General features: G+C 36.0%; 2 long non-coding RNA genes across 2 annotated transcripts in view; one reads left to right on the plus strand and one right to left on the minus strand.

The window, feature by feature from the left end:
- LOC106509189 (uncharacterized) overlaps positions 1–10,722 on the minus strand; it is an 86,801-nt gene extending 76,079 nt beyond the window's left edge. Inside the window, exon 1 of the long non-coding RNA XR_014841800.1 lies at positions 10,587–10,722. This is a non-coding gene — a long non-coding RNA (uncharacterized LOC106509189). The remainder of the gene's footprint in view (positions 1–10,586) is intronic.
- The window catches only part of LOC106506962 (uncharacterized), a 32,640-nt gene continuing 11,787 nt past the window's right edge, over positions 5,783–26,635 (plus strand). Inside the window, exon 1 of the long non-coding RNA XR_001302622.3 lies at positions 5,783–5,899. This is a non-coding gene — a long non-coding RNA (uncharacterized LOC106506962). The remainder of the gene's footprint in view (positions 5,900–26,635) is intronic.

Raw genomic sequence — 26,635 nt, forward strand, 5'->3', positions numbered from 1 at the left:
CACAACTCCTCAGTATAAAAAATCTGTTCATTTTTCTTACACTTGTTTAAGTTATAATATCCAGATCTCATCAAATACACTTTCAGTTCTTTTTTTTAAATTCACATCTTTATGGCCTGAGAACCCAGCAGGATATTACCTCCTGTCTCTGCCCCCAGGACCACAGTCAAAGTGTGTCCTAGCACTTAGGAAACTTTCCAAAAGTAACCTCTCAGATGTGCTCCAAAAAGTCAGTGTTTTTGCCATTCCAACCTCTTCATCTTACCAACACACATGCATATCAGTAGCTGACCATGTCATTAACTTCACCAGATATATTTGTTTTCTAATGGCATGTGTAATTTCTCCTGCCCACTCTGATGGAGAGAAGGGGTCACTGCTTTCTCCCTATAAGTTTACACCCAAGGATGGGTGTTGGGGTTTACCTATTTTCCAATGGCATAACTGAGATTTAGCAGTAATTCTAAAGAAAGCTTACTGGAGGTTGGGGAATATTGGAAGGGATCACACACACAAACACACACACACACACACAATTATGTCCTGTCCCTTACTGATTAAGCCTAAACCTAGATTGTCCCTAGGACCATATCATGGACCAGCTCCCTGCTCTCTTTGATCCCTGAGAACAAGAGCAATTCCCTGACCCTCTACCTACCCCCTACCCCAAATTCCCATAGGGTCTGTAATTGATACTTTCTTACTCTCTTTTTTCTTAAGTTAGCCTTGCTAGAGGCTTGTCAATTTTGTTGATCTTTTCAAATAACCACATTAAGTGTCATTTATTTTCTCTACGGTAATTTCTTGTTTTCAGTTCCATTGATTTTCACTCTAATTCTTAATTTTTTTTCTTCTGCTTACTCTTTATTTACTTTGATCCTATTTTTCTTATTTCCTAAGATGGAAATTTAGTTTATTGATTTTAGACCATTTTTTTTCTTTTCTAATATATATATTCAATGCTATATATTTTGCTCTAATATGACCCAGAATGTGGTCTCTTTTGGTGAATATTACATATAGCTTGAGAAGAATTTGTGTTCTGCTGTTGGGTGAAGTAGTCTATAAGATGTCCCTGATTATTTAGTTCATTGATTAGTGTGTTGAGTTCAGCTGTATCTTTATTGATTTTCTGCCTGCTGCATCTGTTCATTTTTTATTCCATACTGAAATTTAAAACTAAATAATGTGTGACACATGCATGCAAAATGATTAGTATTTCTAGTTATTATTATTGTGGAAGTTTATTTACTGGCATGGCGAGATGATATATTTTAAAGAGCAAGTCTGAAATATAGCATATACACTATTGATGATTTTGCAGATACATATACACATGGAAAGAGTAAGATGTTACATGTAAATGCAATGCCAACAAAGATATGATTTTTTTTTTTTCTATTTCGGTTTAGGCTTGTGCCCTAATATCAAATTCATTTGATATTATAAACTTCCTCTATTTCTGTGAACCCACAAAAGGTTAATAAAAGTTTCAGGATAGCAAGTATCTGTATCAATATTCATGGGTTTGGTCAAGAAAGGGAGATGAATCTTCAGACTAGATGAATTAACTGTGAGTTAAAACCAGGATATAGAAGTTTTGCATTAATTAAAACAAAAGCTGGCAAGTGAGAATAAAGAAAGATACGCGCACTGTTAATATAGAAACTTAAAAGTCTAGGATCATTCAGTGATCAATTAAGAAGCTCTACACACTTACATAACACTTTATTTAATTTTTAATGAGTGTTTTTAGGTGCCAGGCATAAAAAGGATTACTAAAGTATTATCTGTAACTTCAGAAGCTCTTTAAGATAGAGACAAATAATGATTGTGTGTGTGTGTGTGTGTACACACGTACATGCATAGATAGCATATATATGTGTATGTTTATATATATAATTATGTAGTTACATATACATATTTTAATTGTTCTTTCTAAGACTGGATATAAGAATTCAAGCTTCCTCTCCCCTCTTCACACATTTAACTGGAACTGTGTGTTTGAAAATTTCTTGGCAACTTTCTCTTTTTGTGAAGAGTCCTTAACAGGGTGAATGCCCTTTGTTGATCCAGCCGATTTGTGTGGTTCGGCCAACTTACCTCTTTGCGCAGCTGGTCTCTCTTCTAGAGAGACGTCATTCTTTGATTCCTTTGTACAAGCTTGGCCTATTTTATACTCTTTCCTAGCATTTCCTACCCAGTGGTCCTCACTGAGTTACACCATGCCTCTCCCTGGTCTGCTTGGCACCTTGATTTTCATCTAACTTAATATTTAGAATTGCCAACAGGTTTTACCATCTCATAGTAGGTGAGAACAGAGCAATTAAGAAATTTGGCACCTTGGGAAGAGAGTTTAACATAGTTGGAGATTAGAACTTCACCTATCATTTTAGCAGTGCTTGCTTAGCTTAGTGTCTGGAATGTAAAGGCTTCAACAGGTACTCAGAGGAATCACTCCCATTCAGGTATTTATTGGCAATGCAATTCATTGGGCCTCCCTTGTGGGCCAAGGAATAGTTTTGTGTGAAAAGGCTTTCCAAAGTGAAAATTGCTGTGGAGAGTAAAGTGATTTACAAGATGATACCTCTTTGGTTAACAGTATTCTTTTTCTACCTACTTCAGAAAATTGGTAAATGAAGCCAAGTATATGAAAACTATTCTTTGGAGGAGGAACAATATAATAGCCTTGAGTTTTGAAATAAGAATCAAAGGTGATATTTTCCCCAGATTATTGGGAAAGATGTATATGAATCTATTTGCTCTGTATTTGGACAGTTGCTTGCTTTTTAGGTAAAAATTTTTTATGAACTATTTCCCTCTTTTAAAGAAAGTTGAGTTACTCATTTCTCCTCCCCACTGCTTCTTGCTCTCTATAACAAATGCGAGTCTGTTGAGGAAATTTTTGTTAAGATATAACATCCATACAGAAAAGTGTACAAAATATAAGTTTAAAGCTCGCTTACATGTGCGCGCGCGCTCTCTCTCTCTTTCTTTCTCTCTCTCTCTCTATATATATATATATACACATATACATATATATTTGTGTTTTTAAGACTGCACCCATGGCATATGGAAGTTTCCAGGCCAGGGATCAAATCAGACCTTCAGCTGCCAGCATAGGCGACAGCCTCTGCAAAGCCAGATCCAAGCCATGTCTGAGACCTACAACACAGCTTACGACAATGCCAGATCCTTAACCACTGAGTGAGGCCAGGGATCAAACCCACATCCTCATGGATGGGGATACTACTCAGGTTTGTTACCATTGAGTCACAACAGGAACTCCTAAAGCTTGATGATTTTTTACAAACTGAACACCATCAGCAACCCAGAGCCCCCTAGCCTTTCATGTCTCCTTATAGTCTCCAGTCTCTGTGCCCCAAGGATATTCCTTCTCCTGACTTTCAAGTGCCATAGTTCGGTTTGTCTGTTTTTGAATTGTACATTAAGGGAACCAAACAGCACATGCCCTTTTATGCTTAACTTACTTTGTAACTCATTGTGCTTGCAAGATTTATCTGTGTTCCATTTGAAAGATTAATGTTGTGTTGTGCTGTTGTGTGTAGTTGCATTTCACTCATTCTCATTGCTTTAGAGTGTTCCATAGGTGAATATATCACAATTTTGTTGACAGAAGCCACTTGGGTAATTTCTAGTTAGGGTCTGTTATGAAGAGTGTTTCTATAAATACTCCTGTACACAGTTTTTGGTGAACCTATGTGCACTTTTTTGTTGGCTCATATAATGTAGGACTGGAATTGCTGAGTCATAAAATGCTCATTTAACTGAGTACTTCCAACTAATTTTTGAGCATGTTTATACCAATTTATACTCCCACCAACAAGGTAAAAGAGTTCTACATCCTTTTCAACCGTTGATATTTTCTGTTTTATGTTTCATATTTTTATTTTAGCCACAGTGATGGCAAACATATCTTTATTAAAGAGACAGATGGTCAGAAAAATCCCTGGCCTGTTACCTTAAGTGAACTTGATTTTGGCAATGTTAGCTAGTTCATTCTCTCTTAATGAAATGAATCTAGGACAGACTGAGTGCATTCATCCACTGAAGTTCTTCAGAAGTGAATGATCACCCAGTCCTCTTCCACCCACAACCAAACACAAATGATCTCAGCTCACAGTTACCAAGGCCTCCTGAGAAAGCAGTTTTTGCCAAGTCAGTCTTTTTCTAATTCCCTTGGGAAGAGATTTTACAGGATTCTCTCCATTAATCAAAACAATTTCTCCCTTCAAAATATATCTCAGTTATTACAATTATATTTTGTTCATCATTTCAGGGGAGTCTAGAAGTGGTTATTTATATTTGTTAATTTTGTGGCACATGCCTTTTATATTTTTCAGAATTCTACATTTCATTGCAACAGCTGGAACTAAAAAACAGGACGTTCTCTCTATTGACTCAACATTTCTAGAATTCCTTTTTGGTCAAAAGTGTAAATCTGTTGACCCTTCCAAACTTTCTTCTTTCTGACAAGAAAAGCAAATCCAGAAGAGAATATTTTGAGATCTTATTAATTATTTTCCATTGTCTTGTGGGTTTGTTTTTGTTGTTGTTTTGTTTCTACTTAATATCCAACTATTATCATTCTGCCTATTATTTACTTATTTTAAAATAAAGATTTGAAATAGTTTTTCATATTTTTCTAGAAGTTTCATTTGATTAGAAAGGTATTTCTGGGCAATGCAACTTAAGTCTTAACTGTGAAATTCTGCCAATAATTTGAGAGTGTTTAAAGTTTCTCTTTCTGTTGTGAATACAGTTAGGTTATCCTGTGAATTCCACGTGGATTTTATATGCCGTGATCCTTCAGTAACCAGTCTCTAAGAAAAATAGAACCTTTTCCATACTTAATTTATAAACATATCTCTAAATTTTCCTCTTCATTTTGTTTATGGTAAATTTTACCATGAAAATATAAGTGATTTTTAAATAGCCAAATATATCTAGTTTTTCCCTTACTGTTTTTGAGATTCTTGTCCTATTAAGGAAAGCTGCCTCCGCCAAGTGTATACAAATAGGCTCCCACAGTTCATTCCAATATTTTTCTTTTAAAAAAGACAAGGTAAGGATCTACTTCTCTTTCCTTCTGGATAATCAGTCATATTAGAACCATTTATTAAATTAATCATTCTCATTAGGTTAGATTAAAACCATATATATACTTATCTTTCTGTGGATGCTTGACCATATATGACTAATATATGTTTCTGTGCCAATATCATACACTTTTGCTTATGATGACTTTATAGTTAGCTTAGTATCTTTGTCTCTCACTTTCCCTTCTTAATTGTTCTTACTCAGTATTCATAAATTTCCTGGCCACCATTAGAGATTTATTCTTACATTATACATTCCAGAATTATTTTATATAGTCTCATAGAAAAGCTTGTTGAACAGAACACTGTAAACCAGCTACATGGAAAAAATAAAAATCATTATAAAATTAAAAAATAAAAAATAAATGCACCAAAAAAAAAGAAAAGCTTGTTGAGTTTGTCATTTGAGTTGCATGACATATGTTAATTTTGGAATTACCAATATTTCTATTGTAGTCCTTATTCAAGTTATTTTATGTATTTCATTTGGATTTCAAATTTTAATTTTTGTGTCTTACACTATTCTTGCTATATTTAAGAATAAGGATTTTTATTGCTTTATCTATTATAAATATGTATTTTTTCTACTTTAGCTTCAAACATTAAGGTTAGGACAGAGAAAAAAGTTGAATCTCATAAAATGTCCAGAGTTAATTCTGGGATATTTTCAGGAGCTGCTTGGAAGAGATACTCAAAATGAAAAACATCTCGTCATGAAGAACATGAGAATCAACTCTCAACACAAAAGAAAATAAAATCTAGAGGTGGAGACAAAGCAGGTATGACAGCTTTTATTTGAGTTTCTGGAACAAGCCATATCTGAAGGCATAATCTTTGTCCTTTTCAATCCTCAACTGATAAGCTCTCACTATTTTTATTTGATTTAAGTAAGTCTTAAGTAAGTTTTTCTTACTTATCAATTCAGGTGGGTATAGAAATTTGAACTTGACTCTCTGAGTTAATATTGATACTGAGAATTTTCAGAAAAATGCCAAGTTACACCCTGCTACCACCATGGGAAAATAATTTAATGGGAGTAGAGTTGAGCTTAAGAGAATTGTTGGAATGTTATCAAAGATGTGTAGGATAAAACTGAGTGAGATTGCTTCATTGAAGAGCCCAGGTTTGAGAGATACTGATATAATAAAAAGTAAGGGGGGTTTCCAAATGCAAAAGTATAAAAATAAAGTAAATTAGCTGTGTGAAAGGATTATGAAGGATATGTATCTTCTGTTGCCTATATAATATAAATTGATATATTAATATTTTATTTCTAATGGAGAGCTTAGACATTGACAATTATAATTGACAATCATTATTTTATTCAAGACATTTTTATTAAAAACAAACACTAATTACAATATAAATAGTTTAATTATGTTCTTTTACTCAAAGAAAATATAGCTTAAACCCACTATGATATTCTGAAGTTTCTTTTGTATTCACTTTATTTATCCAGCAGGCTAGTTTCTTCAGTATTGGCTTCCTCACAACCCATTGCACAACTCTGATTTTGTTTGTGTTTCAGCTTTAAAGTCATACTGAGACTAATCAACAGCTTTCACATATCTGATTATGTTTGAGATTATATTTAGGGAAATCCTTTGCTTTATGTTGAAAAATGGTTGAAACTCAAATAGGATTAGGACTGACCATTTATCACTCAGGGCTTCAGAATATAATTTCTGTTACCACTTGATAATTCACTTATTCTTTCATTTCACTCTACATGTGTTTACATGACTAACTATACTCCAAGCACTTTTCTAGACACAGCAGAAACATCACCAGAAAACATGAACAAAGATCTTGTTCTCATGGAACTTAGATTTCTAAGAGGACAGAGCAAATAAACCTATAAACAAAATAAATTACGCCAAGTGATGGTAAATACTATGAACTAAAGTGAAGTAGACTAAGGCTAGAGAATAATGCAGAAGAAAGCTGAGGCTGCCCTTTCATATGATAGTGAGGAAATTTCCCTCTGATAAGGTGACCTTTGTGCAGAGTTGTAGGGAAGTGGGGACTATATGGGTATCTAAGGAAAGCACATTCCAGACAAGTGAAGCGACTCTGAGACAAAATTATGCTAAGCATATTTAAAACATAGCAAGAGTGCCTAAAGGGCTGGCGTAGAATGAGGATTCAGCAGAGACTGAAAACAGATGGAGGGGGGCTTGGTCATGAGGGTTATGACATTTGTTTCAAAGGATTTCTCTGTTTGTATTTGAGAATAGACTGTAGAAGGGCAAGTGTAAAGAGCTGTTACACACCTGCAAGATGGTTACAAGAAATGACCTTAAATTTTTCAGTGTGGAGGGGCATTCATGACCTTGACAAGATTCATATAGAAAAATAAATTTTATGTTTCAAAAGATAGTTATACATTTTCTGTAGCATACTTTTCTGGGCTTTTGGATTCTAGGACAAAACCAGTGAAGTGGCTATTATAGTAACACAGAAGAGAGAGGATGGTGCTTGGACAGGAAATTTTAAGTGAGACATGATTAAACTTGATACATTTTGAAAACAGATGAAGAGAATTTGCTGAATGTGAAACATAGGGTTTGTATCAGTGTTCTATCAGAAAAAAATATGGCACATTAAATTAAGGTAATTAGTGATGTGCTTAATAAAGGAATTATTAAGAAAATTGTGAGCAGAGAATAGAGGAACCCAAGGATATAAAAACCTGTGTTAAGTCAAATTTTAACAACCAGCCTTAAGGAGAGCACCCAGCTCAAAGCTGCTGCATGAGGGTATATATGAAAGGATCAGTACTTTGTTCTCAATTCCCTCCGACCCTCCAGACTTCAGCAAAGTCTCCCCATTGACTGAAATGAACTACAAAACAAAGGAAAGGGAAAACCTTGATTTAGTTGCTGCAGGTCAGCTTTCATTGTCATGAACCAAGGTATAGAAGGGTAGATAATGAGCCTGGAGGGACACATGGAAGATATTCAGGATAACTATACACACTTGGCTTGAGTCAGTAGAACTGTATGAGGATCAGGGGTGTGTGTGTGTGTGTGTGTGTGAAAAGGATAGACTGAAAGAAATCAAAGTTGAATTTGGGATAACACGGATGGCAACGTGACGGTAAATGTGAATTTTTACAATATGTGTCTGGCGTTTCCAGAAAAACTTAGGACTGAGATATAATATTAGGAATATTAAGTCTATCATTGGTATTTAAACTGCTGAAACTGGATGAAATCACCTAGGTAATGAGTATAAATGGAGAAGAGCTTATGAAAATAATCAAGAGGAACCAGCAAAGGGGACTGAAAAAATAATTTTTTTATCAAAAAGAAGGGAGTCATTGGTTATGTCAAAAGCTGTAAGTAGCCAGAGAAAGATAATTACTGAGAAATGTCATAAGACTATTCAGTGTAGAGGTCATCGATGGCCTTCACAAGATTAGTGTAAATAAAAATTGTGTGTTTCAGTAGAAACTATGTTTTGTGTGACAACCCTTCTGGCTTACCAGATTCTAGCTCAGTTCATTGTCATGAGTTATTCTGCAACTTTTTGTAAATGTGTAACTGATAGGTAAATTTTGACTTGTCTGCTGGTATTTAATTAACATATTCTGTCCAGTTTGGTAGTGACTTGATTGGACTGGAAAACTTGATAGTTTTGGTTCCATTTTTAGTTCATTTTAACATTCTTTTACTTCATACAAATTTGTGCTGTTTTGACTTTTCCTTTGAACCAGTTATAACATTGGTCTGGTTCTGTTACAAGACTAAAAGAAATTCTTTACCATGTGTTTATTTCTCATCTTATGAAAGTCATGATTTTATCTTTTTCTGAGAATTATATTTTAACATTAGTTTGGTGTAGTGGTGTAGGCAAAAGACTAACTCAAATGTATTTAATGGAAGAGTTCTCATTGTGAGTCAGTGAATTAAGAACCTGACATAGTATCCATGAGGATGCAGGTTTGATCCCTGGCCTTACTCACTGGGGTTAAGGATCTGGTGTTGCTGCAAGGTGCAGTGTAGGTCACAGATGCTGCTTGGATCTGGTGTTGCTGTGGCCATGGCATAGGCCGGCAGTTGTACACAATTCAGCATCTAGCCTTGGACCTTTCACATGCTTCAGGTTCAGCCATAACAGGGAAAAAAAAAAAAAATATATATATATATATGTGTATATATATATATATTTAATGGAAAACAGGGTCAATACAGTTGATTTCATATTCGTAACCCCCCCTTTTTCAGTAAAGCACATAAAAAATTTCAATACATCTTAATCACTTTTTTAAAGCTTGGTGGGCAAGTAGGGCCTGAAATGATAAGAAAGGCATGCAGAGGGTATGAATGAGTTCCTGTGCCCCTGGAACTGTAAACAAAGCTTGGGACCAATGCTGAGTGCGAGGTAGGACCGCCAACATAATGCTTGTTTTCTTTAGATGGCAAAATTTCAAGGGAAAAACTTTCATTCCCTTTAAATGGAGATGGTAAAAGTACTTGCCTGTTTTGGCCTTTGCTCTAGTTGAGATAGAATAAAAGAAGAAAATTACCCCTGAGAATTCTAACCACAAGCTATCACACACGTTGTTTGTTTGAGGAACTGGAAAAAGGCAGGTTTGAAAAGAACAGAATGAACCAAATGAACAGTGGTGTGACCTGAGCTATGCTCTTGTCCACTTTCATGTGTGTCACCTTCTAGTTACCCTAATGCAGAACAGTGCCAATCATAACTTCTCTATTTCACTGGATAACTTAGCCATGAGCCTGTCTCTTGATTCACGTTTTTCATGAAAGCCTAAACACAGTTCTTCTTTTGCAGTGCATACTTGCAAGTAAACAAGGCTATTAAAATCTACAGATTCCACTCTTCTGATCCCCATTTCATAAGAACTGGTTTGTTAAATAATGATATTTACTTGAATTTTTATTTTGTCATTTGATACCCTAATTAATGTATTTACCCAGGCAAGAACATTAAAAAAGAAAAAGAGCTGTTCTAATAGAATTTCCTCTTCTCTCCTCACACTTTTTATTTTCTTTGAAACCAACCCTATTTTCCTTTGCTGAGATATACAGTTAGTTAAAATAATAATTCCTGGGGGGGGGGAAACAGAATGAGAAACTAAACATCAACTAAAATATAAATATCCTTAGTCCAAAATCTCAGAAAGAGCATTTATTTTTAAAATAAACTTTTCTCTGTGTTCCCATCCCATGATAATTCACTTTGAATCTATTTAGACGCTGTCTCACTCATATCCACCTTATGAAAAACCAAGCATTTGAGGAAACCCTTTGGTCTTATACCCATTTAAATGCCTTGTTTTAGCTCAAATAGGCTACTGAAATCTGAGAGCCTTGGGTTTCTTTTTGTCCCATCTGGAAGCCCAGCAAATTTTGCAAAGGCTGTGACCTGAGCCTAGACTCCATCCTCTTAGGCATACAATGCAGCCATCCCATTTACACCCAAACAAAAACTTCTTACCTCCTGGGGTGCTGTGAGAAAGCGAGCTGCAGGTTCTTATTGGGAATTTCCACATCTCCCTTTGCATCCTCAACTTCTGGAGGATACCTTCCCTTCTTCCTCCTCTTCACCAGGACTTATCTGTCTTCTTTTCCCCTCCTGAACATAACCCCTTCATGTACTAGGAAGACAATTATCCTTTTTTTGCCTTACAAAAAAACCTCCTAGGAGGCAAAGAGACAAGAAGGGACTGCCTGCCTTCTTGGAGTGGACTGGAGTGAGGAAAATTGTGTCATGGACAAAGTGCAAGTTAGTAACTCAATCAATTACATTGTCTCACAACTTTTGCTGGGGAACCCACCATTTATAACCTCAAATACCTGATAAAGGAAGGTAGTGAACCCACACTAACATGCTGTTCAATTTGTGGGTTCCTGAAGGAGTGCCTTAAATCTCCATCAATGACCTATCCTTTATAATCTTATTACTATCACCATTTTTTAAAAATTCCTGAAATCTGAAACTAGAAGGAGGAAGAAAACTGAAATTTCAAATGTCCCCAGTGGAGTTCCTGTTGTGGCTCAGCGGTTAACGAACCTGACTAGTATCCATGAGGACGCGGGTTTGACCCTGCCCTCTCTCCATGGGTTAAGGCTCCAGCATTGCTGTGGGCCATGGTGTAGGTCACAGACACAGCTCGGATCTCGTGTTGCTGTGGCTATGGCATAGGCTGGCAGCTACAGCTCTGATTGGACTCCTAGCCTGGGAACCTCCATATGCCACAGGTGCAGCCCTAAAAAAAGAAAAGACAAAACAAAACAAAACAAAACAAAAAACCCAAAATCCAAAAAACAAATGTCACCACTCATGTATTTAAGAATTACATTGCTCTACATATGTAGATGCATCATGTTCTTTTGCAGTCTTTCTAAACCCCTTGCACAAGCTGTACCCTTCAGAACATTAACGAAATGGAATCATTTCCTGGCTCCCATGGACAGATGAGACTGAGATGGAAAGGTTTTACAAGGAGTAATAAACAGATGTTGTTTTTGATAAGCCAATGGAGATATGTTTACTTTTTATAAACAACTTGCCAAACATTCATTTATAATTATATTAAAGATATTGCTGTACGGAAATGACAAGTGATCATTCCTCAACATACTAGAAGGTCTGTCTTGGCACACCAGGACTACGGATGACATTTCAGTGAACATAGGCTTGTTAGAGGCGAACCCAGGTCAGGAATAGAATGGATATTAGCTCTATTAGACCTTTAGTTTGGGGGGATCTATATCTGTAAATAGAGGAATTTAAAAGTTGTGTTTTGGCTATTTAAAAAAAAAAAAACCTGTCAGTGTATACTGAACTAAAATCATATTAAATTTTATTGTTCTCTCTTTTTGTGAGAAATAAGTCAGGGAAGTGAGCATCTGTAAATGACCATTTTCATCGTATTTATGATGTGGAACTGTGAATATCTAAAGTTCCAACGACTTTGTTTTTAAGATGTGGCCACTGAAAACATCTGTGAATACTGAAAGAAAGCCTTGGAGTAAAAGTGCTGAATAAAGGATTGCAATGTGTGTTGTCAACCCAGCACTTCCTCACAATAGCATCATAGTTCACATAATCTCTTTTTTCATTATATAGCTAAAAATATGAGTTAACTTAAAACTGGCATCACTAACAAATAATCAAGGCTCAATTCCCAGTGTCTGATTGGTTGTGAGTTTTTGTTTTGTTTTGTTTTGATGACTGGGTGGGAAAGGGACCCAGTCAGCCTGTTTGGATGATGGAATATACATACTCTAGCACCACCTACTGGGCATTGGTTTGCAAGTGCTCCCAATTGCAAAAAAAACAAAACAAAACAAAACCCAAATCTGATTCTTTCCCCAACTTTCATATATTTTCTTGCTTTTTCTCCTTCCTTTGTCCTTTTACTTCCTTTTTTTTTTTTTTTTTTTTTTTGTTGTTGTTGTTGTTGCTATTTCTTGGGCCGCTCCCGCGGCATATGGAGGTTCCCAGGCTAGGGGTCTAATCGGAGCTGTAGCCACCGGCCTACGCCAGAGCCACAGCAACGTGGGATCCGAGCCGCGTCTGCAACCTAGACCACAGCTCACGGCAACGCCGGATCGTTAACCCACTGAGCAAGGGCAGGGACCGAACCCGCGACCTCATGGTTCCTAGTCGGATTCGTTAACCACTGCGCCACGACGGGAACTCCTGTCCTTTTACTTCCTATTACTTCTGTGTTCAGTGTTATTTATTTCCTTTTACATACCGTAAATACTCTGATTTTTTTCAGTATAATTCTCATACACAATTCTCTATAACAAGTACTTTTATGACATGTGGACAGATTGAAGATGAGGGAGAAAAAGGTCGATATCAGGTCTTCACCTTAAAATGGTGACCCATGGCTGATTAGATTCAGGAAGGCATTATTCTCTATATTAAATATTAATAGTTAATATTTAGCATTTTCATGCCTAGACTCCACTGAATCCTTATAGCTACAAAGTGGTACAACCTCCCCAAGTCTCTATTATTCATGGGAAAAAATAACATTGCTAATAAAACATAAATCATAGCAATGTTGTGAGAACCGAATGATATAAGTGCACACCGACTCTTTGGCAGAGCACCTTCTCATACAAAAAATGTGCAATAAATGCTTTTCATTATTATTACCTTTCTGAAGAGAAAGTCCATATTTTTGTTGATTTCTATCACCATAGAGTGCATAGCATGTTGGGGGGTTGTATATGATAGGAACTTAGTAAATGCCTTTTGAATTAACTGTTTGGAAAACATGAAATTATTTGCAAATAAGTAGTGATACTATTGCAATCCTTGAAATTCTCATATATTTCTTTAAAAAGCTATTAGAAAATATTTAAACATGGATGGGATTAAGATGGCAGAATAGAAGGACTGGAACTCAACTTCTCTCCTAAAAACAACAAAATTCACAATCAAATGGACTGGAAACTTTCAAAAAGATATCCTACTCCAGAAGAAAAAGAAGAGGCCACATCAAGAGGTAGGAGGGGCGATTATATGATATAAGCAACCCCATACCTCCCGGGTGAGAAGCCCCACAGACTGGAAAGTAACTGGTTCACAGAGACTCATCTACAGGAGTGAGAGTTCTGAGCCCCACACCAATCTCCCACGTGTGGGGATCTGGCAGTGGGAGAGCGAGCCCCCAGAGCATCTGGCATTGAAGGCCAGTGGGACTTGTGTGCAGGAGGTCCACGGGATTGGGGGAAACAGAGACCCCATTCTTAAAAGGCGCACACAGATGTTTGCATGCACTGGGTCCAAGGGCAAAGCTAAGACTCCATAGGAATCTGTGTCAAACCTGACTGCAGTACCTGGAGGACCTGCTGGGAAAACAGGGGTGACTGTGGCTTGATGTGGGGGAAGGACATTGGAAGCAAAGCCCTGGGGAATATTCATCAGCATGCCTTTCTCTGGAGGTGGCCATTTTGGGAAATCTGGCCCCACCTGTCAGTAGCACTGAGATGCCCCAGAGCAAACAACAATCCAGGTGGGATCATAGCCCCACCCCTCAGTAAACAGGCTGCCTAAAGACCCCTGGCACACAGCTGCCTCTAATCTCACCCAGAGACAAAGCTCCACACACCAGAGGGATTAGAATCTGCTCCACCTACCAGTGGGCAGGCATCAGCCCCTCCCATCAGGAAGCCTACAGCAAGCCCCCATACCAACTTTCGCCACAAAGGGGGCAGTCACCAGAAGGAAGAGAGGCTACAACTCTATTATCTGTATAAAGGTCACCACACCAAAAACCTATAAAAATGAAAAGACAGAGAACTAGAACTCAGATGAGGGAGAAAGGAAAACCCCAGGAAAATAGCTAAGTGATCAGGAGATTCTCAGCTGCAGGAAAAAGACTTTAGATTGTTGATGCTGAAGATGATGCAAGACATTGGAAATAAACTGGAGGCAAAGATGGGTAATTTACAGGAAACACCAAGCAAAGAGATACTAGATATAAAACTTAAACAAGAACAAATGCCAAATACAATAACTGAAATAAAAAATTCATTAGAAGCAGCCAACATCAGAATACAGGAGACAGAAGAACAAATAAGCGAGGTAGAGGACAGATTAGTTGAAATCACAGATATGGAATAGGAAAGAGAAAAAAGGTTGAAAACAAGTGAAGAGAGTCTCAGAGAACTCTGGGACAATGTTAAATGCACCAACATCCATATTATAGGGGTACCAGAAGGAGAAGAGAGAGAGAAGAGGACAGAAAAAATATTCAAAGAGATAATAGACAAAAATTTCCCTAACAAGGGATAGGAACCACTTATTCAAATCCAGGAAGCACAATGAGTACCATATAAAATAAACCCAAGGAGGAATACACCGAGACACATATTAATTAAACTGACCAAAATTAAAGACAAAGAGAAAATACTGAAAGCAGCTAGGGAAAAGAAACAACTAACATACAAGGTTTGTTAAGGTTATCAGCAAATTTTTCAACAGAAACTCTGCAGGCCAGAAGGGAGTGGCATGATATCCTTAACGTGATGAAAGGAAAAAATCTCCAACCAAGATTACTTTACCAGCAAGGTTTTCATTCAGATTTGAAGGAAAAATCAAAAGCTTCACAGATAAGCAAAAGCTAAGAGAATTCAGCAACACTAAACCAGCCTTACAACAAATACTAAAGGAACTTCTCTAGGCAGAAAAGAAAAGGCCACAACCAGAAACAAAAATCCAAAAAATGACAAGGCTCACCAGTAAAGGTATACATACAGTAAAGATACAAAATCATCCATGTACAATTATGCCACAAAAATCAGAAATCGTGAGAAGAGGAGGGTACAAATGCAGGACAATGGAGAGGCACTTGCAATTAAGAGACCAACAACTTAAAACAATCTCTTATACATAAAGACTCATATCAAAACTTCAGAATAACTACAAATTGATACACAAAAAGAAAAATCAACTCAAATACAACATTAAAAATAGATTGTAAAATGAAGAATATTTTAAGGGACAAGGAAGGTCACTGCCTAATGATCAAAGGATCAATCCAAGAGGAAGATATAACAAATTTAAATGTCTATGCACACAACATAGTTTCACTGCAATATATAAGGCAGCTGCTAACAACCTTAAATGGAGAAATCGACAATAACACAATCATAGTGGGGGACTTTAGCACCCACTAACAGCAATGGACAGATCCTCCAGACAGAAAATCAATAAGGAAACACAAGCCCTGAAAGAAACATTAGACCAGATGGACTTAATAGATATTTATAGGAAAGTCCATCCAAAAGCAACAGAATATACATTCTTCTCAAGTGCACATGGAACATTCTCTAAGATTGATCACATCCTGGGCTACAAATCAAACCTTGGTAACTTTAAGAAAATTGAAATCATATCAAGGATCTTCTCTGACCACAATACTATATGACTGGAAATCAACCACAAGAAAAAAACTGCAAAAAATGCAAACATGTGGAGACTAAACAACACACTACTAAACAATCAGTGGATCACTGAAGAAATCAAAGAGGAAATTTAAAAATACCTAGAAGCAAATGACAACAAAGATACGACACTCCAAAACCTATGGGATGCAGCAAAAGCCGTTCTAAGAGGGAAGTTCCTAGCAATACAAGCCCACCTCAGGAAACAAGAAAAAGCTGAAATAAACTAACTTTACATCTAAAGCAGTTAGAGAAGAACAGACTAGACCTAGGTCTGCTAGCAAGACCTAAAATTAGCAGAAGGAAATATAAAGATCAGAGGAGAAATCAAAGAAATAGAAATGAAGAAAACCGTAGAAAAGATCAATGAAATGAAAAGCTGGTACTTTGAAAAGATCAACAAAACTGATAGACACTTAGACTTATCAAGAAAAAAAGAGAGAGGACTCAAATCAATAAAATTAGAAATGAAAAAGGAGAAGTAACAACAGACATCACAGAAATACAAAGGATCATAAAAGATTGCTATATGCAACTATACACCAATAAAACAGAAAACCTAGAAGAAATGGACAAATTCTTAGAAAAGTACAATCTTCCAAGACTAAACCAAAATGAAATAGAAAAGATGAATTGACCAATCACAAGTACTGAAATTGAAACTGTGATTAAAAAACTTCCAACAAACAAAAGTCCAGGACCAGATGGCTTCACAGATGAATTCTATCGAACATTCAGAGAAGATCTAACACCTATCCTTCTGAAACTATTACAAAAATTTACAGAGGAAGGGACACTCCCAAACTCATTCTATGAGCCACAATCACCCTGATACCAAAACCAGACAAAGATATCACAAAAAAAGAAAACTACAGGCTAATTTCTCTGATGAACATAGATGCAAAAATCCTCAACAAAATACTAGCAAAACACATCCAACAATATATTAAAAAGACTGTACATCGGGAGTTCCCGTCGTGGCGCAGTGGTTAACGAATCCGACTAGGAACCATGAGGTTGAGGGTTCGGTCCCTGCCCTTGCTCAGTGGGTTAACGATCCGGCGTTGCCGTGAGCTGTGGTGTAGGTTGCAGACGCGGCTCGGATCCCGCGTTGCTGTGGCTCTGGCGTAGGCCGGTGGCTACAGCTCCGATTCAACCCCTAGCCTGGGAACCTCCATATGCCGCGGGAGCGGCCCAAGAAATAGCAACAACAACAACAACAAAAATACAAAAGACAAAAAAAAAAAAAAGACTGTACATCGTGATCAAGTGGGATTTATCCCAGGGATGCAAGGGTTCTTCAATATCTGCAAATCAATCATTGTGATACACCACATTAACAAACTAAAGAATAAAAACCACATGATTCTCTCAGTACACTCAGAAAAAAGCCCTTCACACAATCCAATACACATTTCTGATAAAAACCCCTCATAAAGTGTGCATAGAGGGAACCTACATCAACATAATAAAGGCCATATATGACAAACCCTCAGCAAACATCATTCTCAAATGGTGAAAAGCTAGAAGAATTCCCACCGAGATCAAGAACAAGACAAGGATGTCTGCTCTCACCACTACTCTTCAACATAATTTTGGAAGTCCTAGCAACAGCAATCACAAAAGTAAAAGAAATAAAAGGAATCCAAATTGGACAGGAAGAAGTAAAACTCACTATTCGCAGATGACATGATACTGTACCTTGAGAATCCTAAAGATTCTACCAGAAAACTGGTAGAGCTTATCCACAAATTTGGCAAAGTCACAGGATACAAAATTAAGGCACAGAAATTGATGGCATTTCTATACACTAACAATGAAAGATCAGAAAGAGAAATTAGGGAAGCAATCCTGTTTACTGCCACATCCAAAAGAATAAAATACCTAGGAGTAAACCTACCTAAAGAGACAAAAGACCTGTACTCTGAAAACTATAAGACACTGTTGAAAGAAATCAAAGATGACACAAAGAGATGGAAAGACATACCATGCTCTTGGATAGGAAGAGTCAATATTATCAAAACGACTATACTACCTAAGGCAATCTACAGATTCAATGCAATCCCTATCAAGTTACCAAGGACATTTTTCACAGAACTCGAACAAAATATTTTAAAGTTTGGAAGCACAAAAGACAGAATAGCCAAAGACATCCTGAGAAAGAAAAATGGAGGTGGAGGAATCATGCTCCTGGACTTAAGACTATACTACAAAGCCACAATCATCAAAACTGTACAGTACTGGCACAAAGACAGAAATGTAGATCAGTGGAACAGGATAGAAAGCCCAGGATTAAACCCATGCACCTACAGCCAACTAATCTATGATAAAGGAGGCAAGAATATGCAATGGAGAAAGGACAGCTTGTTCAGTAAGAGGTGCTGGGAAAACTGGACAGCCACATGGAAAAGAATGAAATTAGAACACTCCCTAATGCCATACACAAAAATAAACTCCAAATGGATTAAAGACCTAGATATAAGACCAGACACTATAAAACTCTTAGAGCAAAACATAGGCCAAACACTCTCTGACATAAACCATAGCAATATCTTCTTAGATCCTCCTCCTAGAGTAATGACAATAAAAACAGAAATAAACAAATGGGACCTAATCAAACTTCAAAGTTTCTGCACAGCAAAGGAAACCCTAAACAAAACAAAAAGACAACACACAGAATGGGAGAAAATATTTGCAAATGAAGTGACTGATAAGGGATTAATCTCTAAAATTTATAAACACCTGCAGCTCCATACCAAAAAACAAACAACCCCATCAAAAAATGGGCAGAAGACCTAAACAGACAGTTCTCCAAAGAAGACATATAGATGGCCAAAAAACACATGAAAAGATGTTCAACATCACTCATCATTAGAGAAATGCAAATCAAAACCACTATGAGGTACCACCTTACACCAGCCAGAATGGCCAGTGTCAAAAAGTCTACAAACAATAAGTGCTGGAGAGGGTGTGGAGAAAAAGAAACCCTATTACACTGTTGGTGGGATTGTAAATTGGTGCAACCACTGTGGAAAGCAGTATGGAGATTCCTCAGAAAACTGAAAATAGAATTACCATTTGACTCAGCAATCCCACTCCTGGGCATCTCTCCAGAGAAAACCATGTCTCGAAAAGACACAGGCACTCCAATGTTCATTGCAGCACTATTTGCAATAGCCAAGTCATGGAAATAACCTCAGTGTCCATCGACAGAGGAGTGGATAAGGAAGATGTGGTCCATTTACCCAATGGAATATTATTCAGCCATTAAAAGGAACGAAATACCGGCATTTTTAGCACCATGGATGGACCTAGAAATTATCATGCTAAGTGAAGTCAGTCAGACAATGAGACACCAACATCAGGTGCTTTCACTGACATGTGGAATCTGAAAAAAGGACAGACAAAACTTCTTTGTAGAACAGATGCTGACTCACAGCCTTTGAAAAACTTATGGTTTCCAAAGGAAACAGTTGAGGGGGTGGGGGGATGTGCTGGGGTGTGCAGTGGAAATTCTATAAAATTGGATTGTGATGATCATTGTACAAGTATAAATTTAATAAATTCATTGAGTAATAAAAAATTTAAAAAGTTAAAAAAATGAAAATATTTAATCACTCTTTCCTATCTCAATACTTATCAAAATATTCATTGTGTATAGTATAGCAGACAGAAGCATTATTACCATATCTATGATCCAGCCACTATGCTAATCACCTCTTAGATATTATTTTATTTATTGGACAGAAGGTTCAGAATCTTGATTTCACTCTCAGTTTTATTATTAACCTTCTATGTAAAATTTGAGCACCCTCTCTGGAACTTAGTTTCTTTGAGAAAAGGGTGGGCTATATACTATGTCTAAAGTTTCTTTCAGCTCTGCTGTACATACTATGATTGTACCACCTTTACTAACTAGGATTGAAATAGAATAATCTAGCCGTTATACTGTCTGTCTAAAATGAAAGGAACAAGTGAGGTGGAATTCTAGATAATTACAGCCAAAAGATCAGAGGTCACATAGCCAACCCTCCTCTCATATTTAATTAAAGAAGCATACATAGAGAAACATGAAATTTTTGACCCAAGATCATAGCAGTAGATGAAACAATATTAAGATTTTATCCAGAAGATTTGGTAGAAATGGCAGACCTGGCTTTTGTATACTTCAACTTCTCCATGATAGGAACAAAGAAAATCAGTGTGGGAGCAAAGATGTACATGTTAGCCTGAAATGTAGTTGTGATATTTTTAGATGGCCTCTTGTGAAATGTAGACCTGAGCAAATCTGAAAACACTGAGACCATTTAATTTATGATATATATCTTCAGAAAGATTCTCAGGTATACTGCACTGAGACAATTTTTTAAATAAGACACCTGTTATTTTTACTTTAAATTTATATTACATTATAGAAAGTCTGGAAGGAATATAAGAAAATCACCCATATTTACCTGACTCTAAACAATCACTAATATTAAAATGTTTTCCATGCATGTATTATATATAGATTTTTGTAATCATAGTGTCCATAAATCGGTTCTATTATTTGATTATAATTTTTGTGTATTGTGACATAGTCTTTATAAGCATCAAATGCTTAAAAGTTATTTGGTAAATTACCATATCACAATTTTTGCTAACATCCCTCTCTATTTCTGAGCATTAACTTGTTTGCCTTTCTTTATTCTTTTCTCTTCTTACTTCCCTTCCTTCCTCCCTTTCTTCTATCTTTCTTTCATTTATTCTTTCCTTCCCTTCTTTCTAGAATTTTAAATAATGCATTTCATTCATGGCTTTCTCTATGTTTTGTGATCTATTAAAAAACTATCAGAGGGAGTTCCCTGATGGCCTAGTGGTTATGATTCAGTATCACCACTGCTGCAGCCTGGGTTCAATCCCTGGTCTGGGAACTGAGATCCCATATCGAGCTGCTGCAAGCCACAGCCAAAAGAAAGAAAGTGGTAGAATAGAAATTTTTTTAAAAACAACCAAGTTAAAAAAAAAATATCAGAGTATCTGTCAAATTTGTCAAATTGCCAAATTTCTTTCTACCAAAGTGCCTTGCATTTAACAATGCCACCAGTAATACAGTCATGTAAGTTTTGTTCTACTCTCAAATGCAATTGGAATGATCATAACCATTTTAGTTTATACACATGCATTTTCATTAATAATATATTTAGATTTATTTCAGTAATTTTATTCTGTATATATCCTGCTTTTTCTATGTTTTATTCACTCTTTCCCCTATCTTTTTAAAATAAATAATTATTGTAATCCTCTATTAGTTTGGAGATAATATACTTGATATTTTTGTTACCTCAACGTAAAAGGAGCATATATAACTTTAAAAGTGTAAACAAATTAATACCGCTGCTAGCTTACAAAACAACACTAAAAACAGGGTATACTAGCTTTAATCAGTTGCCTCTTGACTTTTAGGTTAATATGTTCCAGTATTTTAATTTTATCATGTTTTATCAAGCCCAGTTATTCATTATCAGAAATCTTATAAGAAATATAATGTTTATTAAGAAAGGCAATAAAAGGTCATGAGCACGTAAACGCATCTATTCATAAGCTCTGGAAACATATTAAAGCCATCATTTGGAAATTCTTAAGATATTTTTAATACAGTTCCAAGTTTGTGTTTAAAAAAATAATGGTAGTAGCTAAAATATATTAGGTATGTACTCTCAAGAAGGCACTCCCTAAGATTTTCCCACATCATAATAACCCTGTGATGTAGGTACTATTTACCCAAGATGAAAACATTGTAGCCTAGAGGAGTTAATTAATTTGTTTAAAATTGAAATTAGAAGTGAGTAAAGTGGTTTTCAGATGCACATTTTCGATTCAGTTTGTGTGCTTTTATTTCTATGGCATTATAATTTCTAGGTATTTGACAATTAGAATAATTGAAACCAAATTTCAGTCACCCATAGACATTCCTTTGGGAGTCCTCTCACATCTTTGAAGTTCAGTTTGGATAACCTTGCTTGAATTTAAGCTGTTGTTGTTTTCTTTATTTATTTTCTCCCTCCCTCCCTCCCTCCCTTCCTTCCTTCCTTCCTTCCTTCACCTTTTCTGGGGCTGCTCCTGCAGCATATGGAGGTTTCCAGGCTAGGGGTCTAATCAGAGCTGTAGCTGCCAGCCTACACCACAGCCACAGCAACTCGGGATCCGAGCAGCGTCTGCGACCTACACCACAGCTCATGGAAACACCGGATCCTTAACCCACTGAGCAAGGTCAGGAATGGAACCCACAACCTCATGATTCCTAGTCGGATTCGTTAACCACTGAGCCACGACAGGAACTCCCTTTATTTTGTTTTACCTTATTTATTACACTTATTTCAGTTTGCCTATTGACCATTTTTTATGTAAGAGTCAGAAAGGATAAAAATAATTATAAGAAGACTGGAGTTCCCGTGGTGCAGCAGAAACGAATCTGACTAGGAGCCATGAGGTTGAGGGTTCGATCCCTGGCCTCGCTCAGTGGGTTAAGGATCCAGCATTGCTGTGAGCTGTGGTGTTGATCACAGATGTGGCTTGGATCTGGCATTGCTGTGGCTGTGGCATAGGCTGGTGGCTACAGCTCTGAATAGACCCCTAGCCTGGGAAATCTCCATATGCCGTGGGTGTGGCCCTAAAAGGACAAAAAGACAAAAAAGAAAAATTATAAGAAGACTAGTTTTTTTTTTTTTCCTTTGCCTTGACTTGAGACAGATTTATAAAGTGCAGATAGAGTCTTTGTGATGATGTTTGAGGGAATATGAAGGATGGGGGCAGATGTGGAGTTATATGGAGCAAGTCTCAACAATAGAAAGGAATGTGCTACTCAGATACAGAAATATGGGTGAGTCTTAAGAAATTATGCTGAGTAAAGATGAAAAATCCCGATATAAAATAGTACCCCCTGAATAATTCCACTTATATTAAATTCTAGAATAAGTAAGACTGATGGATGTCAGAGAGATCAGTGGCTGCCAACATGAGGAAGAGAGAGGAGTATTTTAGAGTGAGGAAATGTTTATATCCTGACTGTGGTATTGATCACAGGTATACACATTTGTTAAAACTCACTGAACTATATATACACTTACTGAGTTTATTTTAGTGAAATTATAAAGCTGATTAACAAAAACATCTGGTACATAGTAAAACATTCAATCTGTATTTGTGAATGGATAAAACTTTACTTAAAGTCAATTTTATTCTTTAAATAATGTGCAATTTTAGGAAAAACTTATTTCTATAATAGCCTATATAGACAGTGTGCAAACAGAGATATAATACACACTATGGATTTTGCAAGTGCACAGTGAATGTTCCTAATTATTAATCTTACCCCTCTGTGATGGTAGGTTATGTAATAATTGCTTTGGGGAGTTAGTCCCATTTCGGTGCAAGCCAGTGTTATTTTCTTTAGGTCTTGAGGATTCACATAAATTTTGGTTATCATAAGATTTCTGAAAAGATTTATCACAAATTGGTAAGCTACACAGTTTAGAAAATAATGCAGATATTGAGAATTATAGGAGTACATTTTGATTTTGGAATTAATGCATTCTGAGTAACAGGTAACACATTGTATTAGGTAAAATGGCTTAAAAAATTTGGGTTTCCATAATTCATTGTGAAATAATACTTTGATGCCTTTAACATATTAAGACGATGATTCTTTTACTAGGTATGAGTTTAAACTGCCAGATTAAAAAAACAAAACAAAACAAAATTACAACATTGAGAAAGTTAATGTTCACATAGAATCAAAATGTATACAAAAATTATATAAGAAATTTGGCAATACTTATTAAACAGTAAAGGAATATAACTGAGGTCTCAAACTATCATTTTTTTCCTTGCCTTCCTTTCAGATATTTCATGAGATTGTCTTCTTTATGTAGGCATCCAATAATGTAGGTTTGGTTACAAGCCATGACCCCACATTGAAAGCAGTACTTTTACTAACTAATAAAAAGTAAAATCTAAGAATATATCTCCTATATCTCAATATATCTCATAAAAGTACCCATAAGTTATTTTTCAAGATCCATTTTCAGACCAAGTGTTTGCCCTTATGAAATAAAATATTTTCTTGTGCTCAAACATCTTGGATCATTTTTTTCTGTGAGCAGGTAATAGATTCTTTGGTGTGCAGCTGGGATGCCACAGTATATAGTGTGGACGTGGTAAAAACTGATACGACCGACCGTAATTTGACAGAAACTTTTAACTTTCTACTTACCAGTAGTCAACTATTCTCTCCCAGTGTAAGAGACATGTGGACAAAGTTTAAATGGCCAGTAGGCTGGAAAATTATGAGAAGAATTCAAGAATCAGGAAGGTCAGTTGTTTAGAAGTCATTTAAATTTCATTATGGCTCCGAGATTCTATTCTGTGACTTTTCTGAATGCATTTTTATTCTCTTCCCCCAAATTCAAGTGAAAGAGCTGGGGCCACTCTCTTTGTTTAGTACTATACCCTGTTTTTTGCATTTTTCTGTTTTATAGGAACATCAAGTCTTTTTTGTAACTCACTTCATGTAACTTAAGGGAACTGCTGTGTTTTGTTCCAATATAATTATGCACTGTTGTAACACAACTTTTATTTCCACAACTTTTTTTAGCCAAATGTTATTCACATTTTGTAAATAGTCAAAACTTTTTCTCATATTTTATGTTTTCTTTTTTTTTTTCAAGGCTGTAAAAGTTTGTATTGTGTGCTAAAACTGCCTGCATTTTTCTGTTTTGACATAATAATTTTTGAAAATACTTGTAGACAGATTATGCTCTAACACATAACTCAATTATTTTATTTTAAGTTATGTCTATCATTTAGATTTTCCATCAAATGTCATTTTGTCCCTGGATGTTCTTCTAAGCTCCAGCCTTTTAAATAATTCAGGGTCTAGACCTCACCTCTCTTGTGCTTAGGGAATTAGTTATAAATACTAATTCTGAGAACAAACTTCATCATTAACCTGGAATTAACCTGCCCAACTTTAACCATTAACCATTGACAGGAAAAAAGAAAACAAAACAGGCATAAAATTTGAAACAGAATTGTGCCATTTAAATGTTAAGACATTCGTATTAATAATAGGGTATTTTATAAGGGATTTATATATAAAGTTGATAGAGATCATCATAACTACAGCATCTGTATTTAGTAAGCTTTCAAGATTTAAGATACCAATCCTTCAACACTTTCTTGCCTTTAGCATTTGAAAGACAATTAGGGGCTTTAATTAAAGGCCATTGAGGGACTTATATCATGCAGTCCACACAGAAATCAAATATGTGATTATCCCAATATTCTAATCAATTGTGCTATGGGCATAAAATAGTCTTGATGATGGTAAAAGGCACAAGAAAAGTCTATATTAAAATATCATCATGTTACCTTTTACTATGTCACTGAACATGCTCTCAAATAGATCATTAGCAAACAGTATTATGTCATCATGTGCTAAAAAGCAGTGATAATATGTGCTTTTAAAAGCAAAGAATCCTATATGAAATATCATATACTTTAAATTTTGAGATGTATTTTGAGAATATTTTCTTTACCATTCCAGAAATTTGTGGGAAATGGTTTAACAGTGTATAAACTGAGGGGTTTGTTGCTGTTTTGGTTAATCTTTTAAAGTAACAGTGCATATTTGAGGAGAGAAAAACAGCTGTAAGAATAAATTTATAAAACACAATACTAGACTTTTTTTAAATGATTTTTATTTTTTCCATTATAGCTGGTTTATAGAGTTCTGTCGATTTTCTACTGTACAGAAAGGTGACCCAGTCACACATACATGTATACATTCTTTTTCTCACATTATCTTCCATCGTGCTCTGTCATAAGTGACCAAATATAGTTCCCTGTGCTACACAGCAGGATCTCATTGCTTATCCATTCCAAAGACAATTGTTTACATCTATTAATCCCAAATTCCCAGTCCATCCCACTCCTTCCCCTTCTCCCTTGGCAATCACAAATCTGTTCCACAAGTCCATGAGTTTCTTTTCTATGGAAAGATTCATTTGTGCCATATATTATATTCCAGATATAAGTGATACCATTTGGTATTTGTCTTTCTCTTTCTGATTTACTTCACTTAGAATGAGAGTCTCTAGTTCCATCCATGTTGCTGCAAATGACATTATTTTGTTCTTTTTTATGGGCGAGTAGTTTTTCATTGTATATATATATATATATATATATATATATATATATATATATATACCACTTCTTAATCCATTCATCTGTTGATGGACATTTAGGTTGTTTCCATGTCTTGGCTATTGTGAATAGTGCTGCAGTGAACATACAGGTGCATGTGCCTTTTTCAAGGAAAGTTTTGTGCACATATATGCCCAAGAGTGGGATTGCTGGGTCATGTGGTAGTTCTATATTTAGTTTTCTGAGGTATCTCTGTACTATTTTCCATAGTAGGTGTACCAATTTACATTCCCACCAGCAGTGCAAGAGGGTTCCCTTTCCTCCATACCCTCTCCAACATTTGTTGTTTGTTGACTTGTTAATGATGGCCATTCTGACAGGTATGAGATG

Source organism: Sus scrofa, chromosome 1 (assembly GCF_054392235.1).
Source record: "Sus scrofa isolate SSC_HxYL_T2T_F1_AM1 chromosome 1, Sscrofa_HxYL_maternal_Yorkshire_Landrace_v2.0, whole genome shotgun sequence".
Lineage (NCBI taxonomy): Eukaryota > Metazoa > Chordata > Mammalia > Artiodactyla > Suidae > Sus > Sus scrofa.